The following is a 13,593-nucleotide window of genomic DNA, read 5'->3' as shown; positions in this document are numbered from 1 at the left end:
TACAAGTAAAAGTAAGCGTCAACAATAAAATTATATCTTAAACTAACTTGGCTTAACATTAAGTTTTATACTTAGTTATTTTACTTTGAAGCAGTAAATGCAGTTTTAAATAGAAGCTAAAAGAACATGAAAATTTTCCAGTTCCATGACTGTTGCTCGGTCTCAGACTGAAGTTAAAATTGAATTGATTTCCTAATACTAATTTCCTCTGTTAAACTGGCTATATGTTTTATATTCAATGTTCACTGTGTATTCAAATACATCACCCAGATGCACCTTATAAATCAAAAATAGTAAGGATCAGTATTCCCCTGTGGCACCTCTGATATAATATCTAGAGATGACGACAGCACTTTTTCCCGCCGATTTCACAGTTCTACAGTGATTTTGATGTTTGAAAGCTCTTTGCTTATTTGTATATTTTTGGGGGCCTTTTTTTCAAAAAACGCGTTTAAGAATTAAGAAACTGGCAAAAATGTAGGAAAAAAAAGGCTTTGGTATTCCTATGGTATGGCGAGTGCCTAATAATCACGGTGGTGATTGTTTTTTTTTTTCTGTAATCTTTAAGGGATCAACAGAAAAAATAAGAAACAAATTGTGTATCCCAATCTTGATTCTGTTATTTGACCAGTTCCTCATGGACCAGATGTACCAATACCTACCGCCCCAAAAGAACTAGAAAACGTTATATCGTCCGAATCAGAGGAATCTAATTCTAAAAAGAGTTATGTCAATATTTTTTTCTACTCCCGTCTGTAAAATGCCAAATTGTACACGGACCTACCATGCGGGAAACGTCACTTTGTCACGTCAGTTTCGTTTCCCACGAATCCGAGCCATTTCGGACATTTCCGGGATTTTTCAGTACGGGTTTTGGAGCAATCGGATGTTTTCGGAGATATTTCGCACGCCTTGAATTTTGACGTTTGTTAATTCTGACGGTCATGTCCGTGAATCTATTTGTGTTGTTTTGCGAAAATGTACCCAAAAGCTAACGGTCGTAGAAAAAGTATACTATGCAACATGTTCGGTAAACTTTTTAAGTTACTCGTTTATTAAACACTCGCTCCGCTCGTGTCAAATAAACTCGTAAGTCAAATGCCGTTTACCACCACTTGTTGCATAATATACTATACTCAGGAAAGACCGCTAATATTTTTTTTTTGGCTAGGATTCCACTTTATTATTGAATAAAAAATACATTATATTTGCAAAAAAAACTTACGCCATAAAAATAAATGCATAGAATTTTTGAAATCAGCCTACCGAAATTATATAAAATCAGTTTTCAAAATAAAAACATCTGTCAAAAAGTTTAATTTTGTAGAACTGTGTTATTTACATACATTCATCAAATCCAATATACTGACACTTTCCAATCAACAATCTATGATTAATAGTATCGAAGGCCTCGTGAAATCTCATAAAATCAGAGCTGCAACCCTAGACGCTCTCAAGATTTCGTCAAACAGGTTCAATTAAACCAGACTGGTGTTTGGTTAATTGGAAACAGCTCATTCGCAGCTACATATTCATCATCTATTTGTATACCACTTTTTCTAGAAATTTCCTACTTTACTCACAGAGTTTTCAAAAAAAGCGACAATTACCTGAACGTCTAGGAATTTATAAATGAAAAAAGTTATGTTTCAAAATAAATTATTTTGTGCTGTTATGTCAAAGAACATAATTTCAAGGAATAATATTTTTGAAGGTGTTTTTTTTTTATGATAAGAGTTGGGCATGAATACACTTGAAAAATTAGTAATTAGAGAATTTTAAATTGAGATAACACCTAGAAATATTTAAACTGCTGATTGACATACGTATGTAAATTATAAATGACCTCTGTGTGGCTATCTGCTAGAAAAACTGCAACCCATACTTGCAACCGGCTATTTCATCAAAATCGTTTGTAATGTTACCCTCAACTGATTTTAAAGTTTTATGTGTTTCTAACGATTTGAAATTGCAAACTTGTCGCGCGAAGAGGGGAAGAATGTGCGACAGACTATTATACCGATTTTGTACAATTATAGTAAATAGACCTTCAAACTTCGTAATATGCACCGATAATTTATTCAGATTTATTAAACAAAATCACAACATAACAAATATACATGTAATGCAAATCTTTCTGAGTTAAAAATAGCGTTTCAGCAAACACCCAAAAACATCTAGGCAAAAAATCGTTTTAAACCTTTTTCTAGTATTTTACTGTGTAGGCGAACTCTACAAAACACTGCAAAATGGCTGACAAAGACATTTATTTTCATTTTTTCTTACAAACAAGCGCATAATGCAATTAAAATCGTCTATCTAGTTGCAGTTTTTTTACATCCCGTTTGCGACGATGTCCACAAAACATATTCACTTTTAGTGAAACTTTTATTTATATAAATATTTCATCTACTTTGAAGCAACGAAAACTTACTAGTGCTAAACCTATAGACCGAGGATCGAGAAAATGAACTACTATAAAAGTGGGGAGAGGAATTGTGATACACAACGTTTGAAGTCTACACTCCGTAATCAACAATTTATATTTTGTAAATAAATCTTTCCACAAATAATCACTCTTATAATTTTGTTTGGTAATCAATAGTTTTCCTAATGATATGTTGGGGTTTCTGTGATATGGTTGCGCTGGTGTAGATGTACTTGAAAAAAATCATATAATAGTATATTGAATGTAGTTAAGAGTTTAATAAAGAAACGAATGAAGAAGTTTATTAACACATTGCTAGATGATGAAAGGGAGTTGTAGCAGACATAATCTCACTTTTGGCATCCCGGCTGCGTGAATGGGGGCTGCAGGCACTCCTGCAGGGAGGGCTTTGCCCCCCGTGGGCCGCTCGGTCCGCGACCTAACCTAAAATATGACTCACCCTTTTGCGTGTCCGTTGTCGTTCGTGGTATTGGCCGTACTAACCGTGTCCGGGGGACCCACACGCGGTGCGCGCTCGCGTCGACCGTCCTTTCTTAACGAAACCAGAGGCGCCCATCGCAGCATCAGCTGCAAATTGTGCGCGGTGAAGTCATTGCGTGTCCCAACGCTTTGTTTAAACGAGCCGAAGGAAACGGGTTACTCATCGAAATGCGTTGGTAATAAATTCCATTTTAACAATTTGCCGCTGCCGCGCGTCCGTGGGCGCCTCTGGTTTCATTAACAAAGGACATTAACTGTCAACGAGATGCGCTCCACGCCCACACACGTGGTGATTTGGTATTCGACGCGCACACACGCGGTCATCGCGTGGACCAACGCTTCGTTGCCGAAGGAAATGGGTTACTCATCGGGACGCGTTGGTAATATAATTTTTAACAATTTATCGCTGATGCTGAAAATGGGCTCCAACTCATTAACAAAGGGCGATCGACGCGAGTGTCCCCCCCACCCCATGCCCATGGTGTCCGCCCGCAGCCGGAGGGGCCCCCATCCACGCAACCGGTATGCCAAAAGTAAGGTTATGTCCGCTGCAATTCCCTTTTATCATCTACTCACATTCACACTATAACAATATTTACTAATTTTCCGTTTGAGATACCAGGAGTTTACAGCAATCCATGCATATGTGACAAAAAATATATTGGAGAGACAGCACGGAAAATTTCAACTAGGCTAGATCCTTAAGACTGCGCCAAATAGACTTATCAACAGTTGCCGAACACAATCACGAAATCGGACATCAAATTTTATTTGATAAAACTACAATTCTTGAATAAAATCAATTCTACCAACGAAAAATCCGAGAATCTATAGAAACGTTTTAACAACCAAACAATTTTAACCACGACTCATATCATCTCAGACAATGTTCATGCCCCTCCTTTAGCTCCACCCCCTCAAACAATATATAAGCAGTTACAAAGTAGAATTCGAACTAGTTTCAGTTAAGCTCTGAAGAAGCCAACAGGATGATTGGCGAAACGTCAGCAGGTTCGTTTCATCAACAACCGCCGAAGAAAGAATCCAAAAGATTTGTAAGCAGTATTACAGTAGCCCGTGAAAGTTTCTTTGAAAAGTTCACTGAATGACGTGTGAATTTGAGAACGTCAAAATACGATCATACCGAAAACATCCGATCGCTCCCAAACCCGTGACTAAGGTACGGAGAATGACTGAAGACGCTTGTCATATTGGTTTACGAAGCTATATAACGTCTTTAAGTTACACTGTGTGTAAGCTTGATCAGTGCATTGGGAATTTTAGAGTATAAAAAGGATCTTAAATAAATAAAATGAATACCACATTCTAAAATACAATACACAATACACATACAATACACTTTTTTTTCTTAGCAAGAACTTACATCTGCTAATATATTTTTCATAGTTAAAATTTGTTTGAGTGTATTTGACAACAACTGAGTGGATGAATATCGTATATTGTGTCGTCTGTGCTGTCCTGCCTAAGTTGCGTCGCAATTTTTCAACTGCGTGCTAAAAAATACCTAACGTATAAAGAAAATTATAAAGCCACAAAAAAAGAACACGACACTATCTTTAAAAACACAGTGTACATCATATGAATATCGTATCCTAAAATAAGACAATAAAATGTATGTGGTCCTTAACGAAAGAAATTACAGGAAAACAGGAAAAGAACGTAGTCAATGTCTACAATTAATATCTGGTCTCAGTTATTCCAAATATGGGTAAATGTTATTTCGATCTTACTTGCGGAGGGGCTCCTCCATACCACCGAATTGTAGTTTCATGTATCTACCCTTACGCCAAAATAAATTTGTAGATTAGTCAACGATATTAAAAACACACATAGTACTGATGTAGATAAAAATAAAGTGAGTACCATAATACCATATTTGTGTTGTAACAGGTATTATGTGCTTTGGTCAATAGATCTTTTAAAAACGGCATCTCCTAGTGGTCTCAATACATCTTTAATAAAAAAGGTGGCTTTCAAAACATGGAGAGCTATATACCAAAGTACAAAAGATTGGTAGGGTTTTTGAACATTCAAAATCTTCTTCATAACAATCTACAGTGGATTCTTAAAAGGTGTGAACACAAGCAGAAATATATGATGTTGTTCATATTTCTCGACCTTTCAAACTCGACTTCGATGCTCTCGCGGAAAGGGTTTTGGGTACCAGTTTTTTCATAGAGTTCATCAACGAGTTGTACTCTGTAAAATGATTTATTGTGCAAACTTTGAGTTCACTCTCAAGTACGGTATAATCTGTTATGGCCGAAATGTACGCTCAAATGCAATGCAATGCGCAAAATCTTTATCAGTCGAAAAAGATGAAAAAGATGAAGTTTGTCAAATCGTGTATTCAGTGAAGTGCCTGTGTCTATGTCTATGAAATAGAAACTATGATACTAGAACGATGTCTTCAGACCACTACTATTAGGGATTTAAAAAATATAAATTAGCAAAGAATTTCTTATTCAGTAGTACTTAGCACCCATCTATACCAATTTTTTTAATGTTTCAATATCGTTTGCGCCCCTCTTAAGGCTGCACTTCGTTGTAAAATCTTTGATTACGGTTTGATTTTGATAATTTTTGTTATGTTGGATAAATCTCTTAAAAACGCACTAAAACCTTTTCTTTCTTTTTACACCATGGCCAACTGGGACTAATTTTTGATGTCAAATATCGAGAAGGGTTAATAGCGATTTCTTTAAGAATAAAGTGTCAACAAATTCTTATTCAGGACTATATAAAACGTAACTATACTAATTATTTCGAATACAGAGTGATTGAGATATTGCGATATTGCGGGCGACTCGGTTAAGCATTACTCTTGTAGAATTCTTGTAGAATGTTTGTTTATGGCTCATTTTTGCTAATTCTTTTTTTGTTGGATAGGTTTCACTAAAAGACATTAACGTTTTTTTTTAAATTAGATATGATTAGAGAGCATTAGATATGAACTAAACTAATTAAAAATGAAAAATGAAAATAATAGAAATATCAAAATCGATTGAAGTTGGCATGCTATTTCCTTTGTAAAACCAAGCTTGCCATAGAGAGGTGAATATTCGACTGTCAATTTTATATTTTAATTTTGTTTACATTATACCTTTCGAATACTAAGATTAATTAATGCTGTTGGTTTAAGACGATACTAAAAAATAAATGTCGCTTAAAAAATATTTGAATTCTTTTTTATCATTATTTTTGAAATTTGTATAATTAAAATTTGCAAGATATTAAAATCGTATACAAAATAATCGTATTTTTTTAAAGGATTAAAAACTTTAGTCATTGGTCTAGTTATTTTTAGGTAGTCCTGAATACGAATCTTTAGTTATTTTCAATTTGAAAAAATCTCTAAAAGTTCTTCCCGATTTTCTGCTTCAAAAAACTGTGTCAGTTAGCCATGGCTTTAGTCGATGCTATATGAAAAAAAAGTTTTATTTCTCTTTAGTAAGATCTATCCAGCAAAAAAGAATTATCAAAATTGTGACACAGAAGTAATGCTTAAGCGAATTTCATGGAAATTAGTATAGCTAGGTTTTATGTAGTCCTGAATTCTTTGACACTGTATTCGTAAAGAAATCCCTAATGTTCCCGATGTTTGATATCAAAAATTAGTTCCAGTTAGCCATAACTTTAGTTTGATGTAAAAAGAAAGAAAAGGTTTTAGTGCGTTTTTGAGAGATGTATCCAACAAAACAAAAATTTTCAAAATTAAACCGTAATCAAAGATTTTACAACGATGTGCAGCCTTAAGCGGGGCGCAAACGAAATTGAAACATTATAAAAATTGGTATAGTTGGGTGCTAAGTACTCAAAATACGATATACAATATTTCAAATACTCAAACATGATAGAAATTCGTATAGTTGGGTTCTAAGTACTCCTGAATAAGAATTCGTTATCAATTTATTGTTTTTTAAATCCCTAATAGTATTTCTCTCTTCTCTGCCTTTTGTTAAATGCACCCAGTTGCCCAAGACGTTAAGTTGAAGCAATAAGCAAAACAAGATTTTAGTGCATTTTTCAGAGGTCTATCTAACAAAAAAAAAATCAAAATCGAATCATAAACAAATATTTTACATGGGTGTGCAGTTCTTAAGTGGGACGCACTGTATATGTGCTTCAAGTTTGTTAACTTGAACTTTAAACACTGTAGCGAGCCTTTACTTCGATCATTTCTGGTGCTTTAGTCACGGGAGTTAATAAAGTAATGGTCCTAGAAAAAGAAAACTATGGATACTATTACTAGTGACATTGTCCTTTTAGATTAAATTTGAGTAGGTGTTAAATGACCGGAAAATGGTTAAAAACCGCTAAAATATGTAAAATTATTTATAGTTAAATATACGTTGGCCTTTTGTTTATTTTTATGTGAGAAAATCCGTTGACGGCGAAGACAGATTTACAACCGCGATAACGATTTTCATTACCCGCGTTAAAACTTCCAACATCTATACCTATCTCTAGTTTCGTTTGTTTACAAATCTCGTAGGTTGCTGTCGTTTAACAACAACCAACGCAAATCGCCATTAAAAGTCGTTTGAATGGTTTCGCATCCAAATACCTATAAAGTTGAGTAATAAAGGAATTTGTTCACGCATAAATACGTGCATATGAAATACGATAATTAAAGGCATGTGGCGTAATATTGCATTCACGATTTGTAGTCGGGGCAAATGTGGGTAAACTTTATACCAACAGGCACTGCAGTTGATAAATCGTATATTATGCGGTAAACGGCATTTGACTCACGAGTTTATTTGACACGAGCGGAGCGAGTGTTTAGTAAACGAGTGAGTTAAAAAGTTTATCGAACGTGTTGCATACACTTTTTCTACAACCGTTTATTTTTTGGGTGCATTTTCGCAAAACACAAATACATTCACTGACATGACCGTCAGAATTGACAAACGTCAAAATTCAAAGCGTGGGAAATATCTCCGAAAACATCCGATTGCTGCCAAACCCATGCGGTAAAATCCCGGAAACGTCCGAAGAGGTTCGGACGCTTCCGCACGTTAGATCGGTGAGTAATTAGGTATTTTACAGACGGAAGTAGAAAAACATAATTTACAAAATAACAGAAAAATAAGTGGCAAATCGTTTGTTGAACGATTATATATTAACCAGGTTTTCAATTTATCGCTTATTGATAAAGATATATTTTTTTTATTATTCATTTAGTGTATAAGAGCCAAGTAGAGTCGCAAACTACAGGCACGCTCTGTGATAGTCATCCTATCATATATAACGAGTATACCTAAATTTACGCAAAGTTTATGCGATAACTTAATTTTAAATAAGAATAAGAATGTATATTAACATAGGAAAAATATATTTGCTGAGAGTTCCAAAAGAAATCGGGAACGATATAACTTTTAAAACAATTAATGATGGATAGCAATTTGAAATGTATTGGTCGATCAACCAAAACTTTTAAGATTTATGTAAAACTTCTACATATTCTACATAAAAAGTTCTGTATCTTTTAATATTTAAAATATAGGCATCAGCTATCAATTTTTTCTAACAGTATATGAGGTTTTGCTGAATAGTAAAGTAGCTTGAAGAACTAAAAATTACGTTCCAATAATTCATTAGCTTCTTAGTGCGTACTAGATTACACTTAATTACAGCAACTTCATAGCAAAATTTGCATTGTTATTTGAGTAAAATTCATGTGTTGACAAATCTCGTATACTGCTGAAAAAAAATGATTAAATGAAGCAATGCTATGTATAATTTTAAAAAATCACAACTCGTTTTGTGATTTCAAAGATGTCATACCTTCGATTATGCCTACGTAGTATGATCCCTCAAGGCAACCGAGTTTAGTCGTCAGTTAGAAGATCGGGTATATTTTATAATGAAACAGATGATGATCTACCTGTCATTGTCGCATAAAGCATAATTAGAAATTACATTTTTGTCCAGTGAATAATCAGACCCTGCTGTTTTTGCTCTATCTTTTTATATAATCACATTTAACTATTTACGAGTTTTAATGAAGGTATTAATTTCATTTTCAATTTTTTTTAGCAGAACGACTAATTATCTACATTCATTTTCTTATTATTCACGATCATCAGTAAGAAACCAACCAAAACTAACCAGATTTGAGATTTTGACTACCACTTTTGACGTTTAGCAGGCGCATTGTGACGTCCATTTGTAGGTTTGTGATTGTTTTTTTTAAATATACTTGGTTTCAAAAGTATTTGGCTTGTTGAATTAACCAATACATTCAGGGATGCTTAATAGCGTTACTAAAATATTTTATTTTGTGAACAATGAAAATCATAATACTTTTAACGAATTTTCTTGCGGTTTACTGGATTACAGCGCGTAAGAAAACTCAGGATTAAAACCGAAAATAAAAAATTATACACGGAAATTGAAAAAATGAATGAATTTGTGGATGTAGCAAAAAAGAGCTTTATATTGTTTTATATTTAAGTTTGAAAATAAAAAGACATGAAAATTTTAAAAGCATCCTTCGTAATCCAATGGAATTAGAGCTCCACAAGATTCTGCCTATTCGATAAATATACAAAAATATTATGGAAAACGTGTCAAAGAATGGATAGATATATTTTCTCAAAAATTATAAATCGTGTTAAATTTTGCGCAGCTTTTGAATTGGCTCTCCGGGGACAAGATGAACTTCGCACTGCGAAACTTCCGAGAACCAGAGGATATTTCGTAGACGAGCATATTTAAGGGCACTTCCAAAGAAATTCAGAAGTTACAGTTACGGTTACAGTGCATCCTTGAAATTTGTCGTGGACAAATAATTAAGGAAATTATTAATTCTCCGTTTTTGGTCAAGTTAAGTCTTTTGCAAGAATTGCAGAACATCTTCAAATTTATTTTACGAGCCGTCACGGCATACATTGCATCACTGCAATTACTTGCATGGAGGTGGAAATTCCACTTAATTTTTGCGAGAGGTGGTTTGGGGCAGAGCCAACTCTGTTTATATTGACTTGATAGTGATATATATTGAATTTTACTGAATATATGGTGTCACAAAACCACCAGTGAACACCAAAATGAACCATTAACATAAAATAAAACAGGTAACTCTCAATCTTTTGATTGTTATGGTTAGATCAATCAATCAATTTTTTACCTGCTTTTACGAGGCCATTGTATCACCGAAACGTACTTCGTGTAGGATAAATGCATGTGCTTCGTCAGCGACTGAGAGCAGGGATATTATAAAGTTGGTCTGGAAATACCATTCGAATAATTTAAGGGGTGATTCTATATGAAAAAATAACATGGGATCAGAAATGCATAGTTTTCAAATACAGGGTGTCGTGGTGTTAAAAAAACTTGCTTTGTTTTCCAGAAAAAAACATTTTATTACATGGCTTTAAATTCTATGCGTTTTTTTGTTAATATCTTTAATAACCGTTATCGAGATTCCTTAAAATTTGGCTGGTTTATTTTGGTCCCTTAAAATGGTATTCCAGAATAATTAAATAAAATTTCATTGATGGCAAGTAGAATAATATGGTTTTGTTATGTACATAAAAAGCAAGATATTCGTCTATAAATAAAAACACGAAAATGAAGCAAGATACGATCAAAATTAAAAATGCAAAAAGTTGCATTTTTAGTTACGTAATTAGAAAAAAAAAGGCAAAAAATTCCGTGGCGAATATTTTTTGTGCACTTCATAATTTTAATGTAATCAATCCTAAATTATCTTCTTGTCACAATAAAAAACACCGAATTTCAACAAAATCGGCCGAAGGATAATTAAGATATTTACAAGAAAACATTTTTTTAAAACTTTCTCACCCCGTATCTTGAAAAATATGCTTCCAAAAAGTTATAGTTGCGTAGGAGTATAGTATTCATCACTTTTATCAACCTTTTTAGACTTTCTAAATGACTTGTGCACAACTAAGGCATCCTGCCAATAAAGTCGTATGTATTTATTACTTTGACCTGTGTATTTCTTGAATACTCTTTTTTGCGATTATAGTGCCATCTACCGATGCAAAAAGAAAACTTCGGATAAAACCTGACGTTTTTACAGCATATAATCCCAATCGGTAATAACAATCGGAGGATTTTCCATTTAATATTTTAAAGTTGTTTCTGACTTCATGTTGGGTGCTATTAAACAGTTTATTTATTCGATTTTGTGTAATTCTCAAGTTATTCCATTGTTTCCATACTTTTGGACACCTGGTTATGATCATTGTAGCCATCTGCTCAACAAATAACAAACAATAAAACAAAAACTGATTGGTACTTTTAAGATGAAAACTTGCTATAAACTTGTGACCCAGAATGCTTCGTTTTCGAAATACAGGGTGTCAATAATGCTGATTTCTAAACGGAAAATAGTGCCCGGGGGCCTTTTCGGATGAGATATTTGAATTTGTCCTTAATTTAGTTTTTTGGTATTTTATTTGAAAAACGTTCTCTTTATTAATAAATATTTTGGTTTGACGTAAACGAAAAAAAAAATTAAAACAATTTTGTCAAATAATTATTTTATTTAACATAAATTATTTCTTAACATTATTAAAAAGGCAAACACTAAATAAAAACGATGATCAAAAGCACAATAATAATAATAATAATAGATAACAAATTATTACCTTAAAAATACTAGGGAAATCTAAAATAGAGAATTCTTTTAGAATAAAACATTGAAAAAAATCAGTCTCATTATTAATTTATAGACCTAGCATGCTTCCGTTATAATACCGAGCTTTGGTGGTCGAGCAAGGGAGTGCGATCATAACTGAGATAGAGTCTTAAAATAAAAAGTTATTGATTGATATACATAAGTGTATGCATTCTCCGCCACGCAATGCAAGTTTAGAAAGAAACAATTTTATAACAAATATGAGATGATAATTCTATAATTGACGTAGGTCGCTGCTAACGGCATAAAAAGTTGGTGTCAATTAGAAAAGGTAGCAAAATAGGTCGATATGGTTTTTGAAACGCGAAGGTCACTATGATTTTGAAGTGTTAAACTATAGTTGCTTTGGTTATGATCGTCGAAAATTGCTATGCTTTTTGAAAAGCCAGAGTCGCTATAGTTTTGAAATGTTAAACGAGGTTCGCTATAGTTTTGAAGTGTTAAGCGAAAGTGGCTATGATTTTAAAAAGGTTATGCGAAAGTCGTCACAACTTTGAAATGGTTAGGCTAAAGTTCCCATAATCTTGACAAGGTTAGGCGAAATGGTCTCGTGATCATTTTGAAAATGTTAAGGCCTAAGTCGCTGCAATTGATTAAAAATGTTTTTTTTTCTACTCCCTTCTGTAAAATACTTAATTATTCACCGATATAGCGTGCGGGAAGTATTACTTTACCACGTGAGTCCCATGGGTCCGAGCTACTTTTTCTGTATATTACCGCATGGTTTTTGAATCAATCGGATGTTTTGGGAGATTTTACCACACGGCTTGAATTTTGACGTTTGTCAATTCTAACGGTTACGTCAGTGAATGTATTCGTGTTGTTTTGCATGTACCCAAAAACTAACGGTCGTAGAACTATAGTATAGTATGCAACACGTTTGGTAATTTTTTTAAGTCACTCGTTTATTAAACACTCGCTCCGCTCCTGCCACTTTACCACACTTGTTGCATAATTATTGTTTTGTAACCTGCAGATAATTAGAAACATCGTTAATAAATCTCTGTGGCTGCTATGGGTTACGCACTACATCGCTCTTTAGAGTCATAGTTCACAAGATAAGGGAACATGCAATTCATCACCGATGATATGTCATCTAAGGAAAGAATATGATTGAAAAAAATATGATTGCGTGCTGTAGTGAATTAAGTGTGAAGTTCCCCATGTTCTCGCAGACATAAAAAAAATTCTTCACGATAATCTAAGACCACATAAAATGTAAATTAAGTTATGACAAGACTGGGGCGGAGCAGAACGTGTGATCCGCTCTCAGTGCGGGCTATTGAAGATGAACCACGACACGGAAGGGGGACCCCATGCGTTCACATCGTCGGTTGACAGTGAGAATGATCAGAATTTGACGCACAGATTTTGAGCAATGAATAGGGGATGAGACAAATCTGCGTAACAATGGTTCCAAAAAACTTTTCACCAGACCAACGGACCAACGGACTTTTTGGATTCGGATTTAATGACAAAATCTCTTAGGCCAAAAAAGAAATGAGGAAGTCGAAGGTCAAATTCGATACCCACGTAATCTACCTCCAGCCAATACATTTACCTAGCGAAATTTCGAAAAGGGTCATTCGTGTCAGAAAAAACATTCAGAACAACTGAGTTGGTTCCTTAACTTTCTAATTCCTCTAACTTGAGTTTTTATGACTTTTTTCTCTAGCAAAAGTTGAAAAATCACCTTAAGCACTTTGGGGCAGTCGAAAACATTCAAACGACTGAAACTGAGCAGCTGAAAGCTATTTCATTATATGACTTCGGTGGTCGAGCAAGGGAGTACGATCATAACTGAGATTATTCTGGCTGACCCAGTTGGAATCTAGATAAGACAATTATTTGCGAGTATTATTATGTTCAATATACGTAATAGTGTGTTGCATTTTTATTATCATTCGTTAAGGTACGGTGGTAGAGGGCGTCCCTTTCGTGTGAATTCATATTCGACCGGACTAAGACC

Source organism: Cylas formicarius, unplaced genomic scaffold, assembly GCF_029955315.1.
Source record: "Cylas formicarius isolate icCylForm1 unplaced genomic scaffold, icCylForm1.1 PGA_scaffold_10__41_contigs__length_53128322, whole genome shotgun sequence".
NCBI classification, from domain to species: Eukaryota; Metazoa; Arthropoda; class Insecta; order Coleoptera; family Brentidae; genus Cylas; species Cylas formicarius.
The sequence above is the reverse complement of the archived record's forward strand: the minus strand, read 5'-3'. Positions refer to the sequence as shown.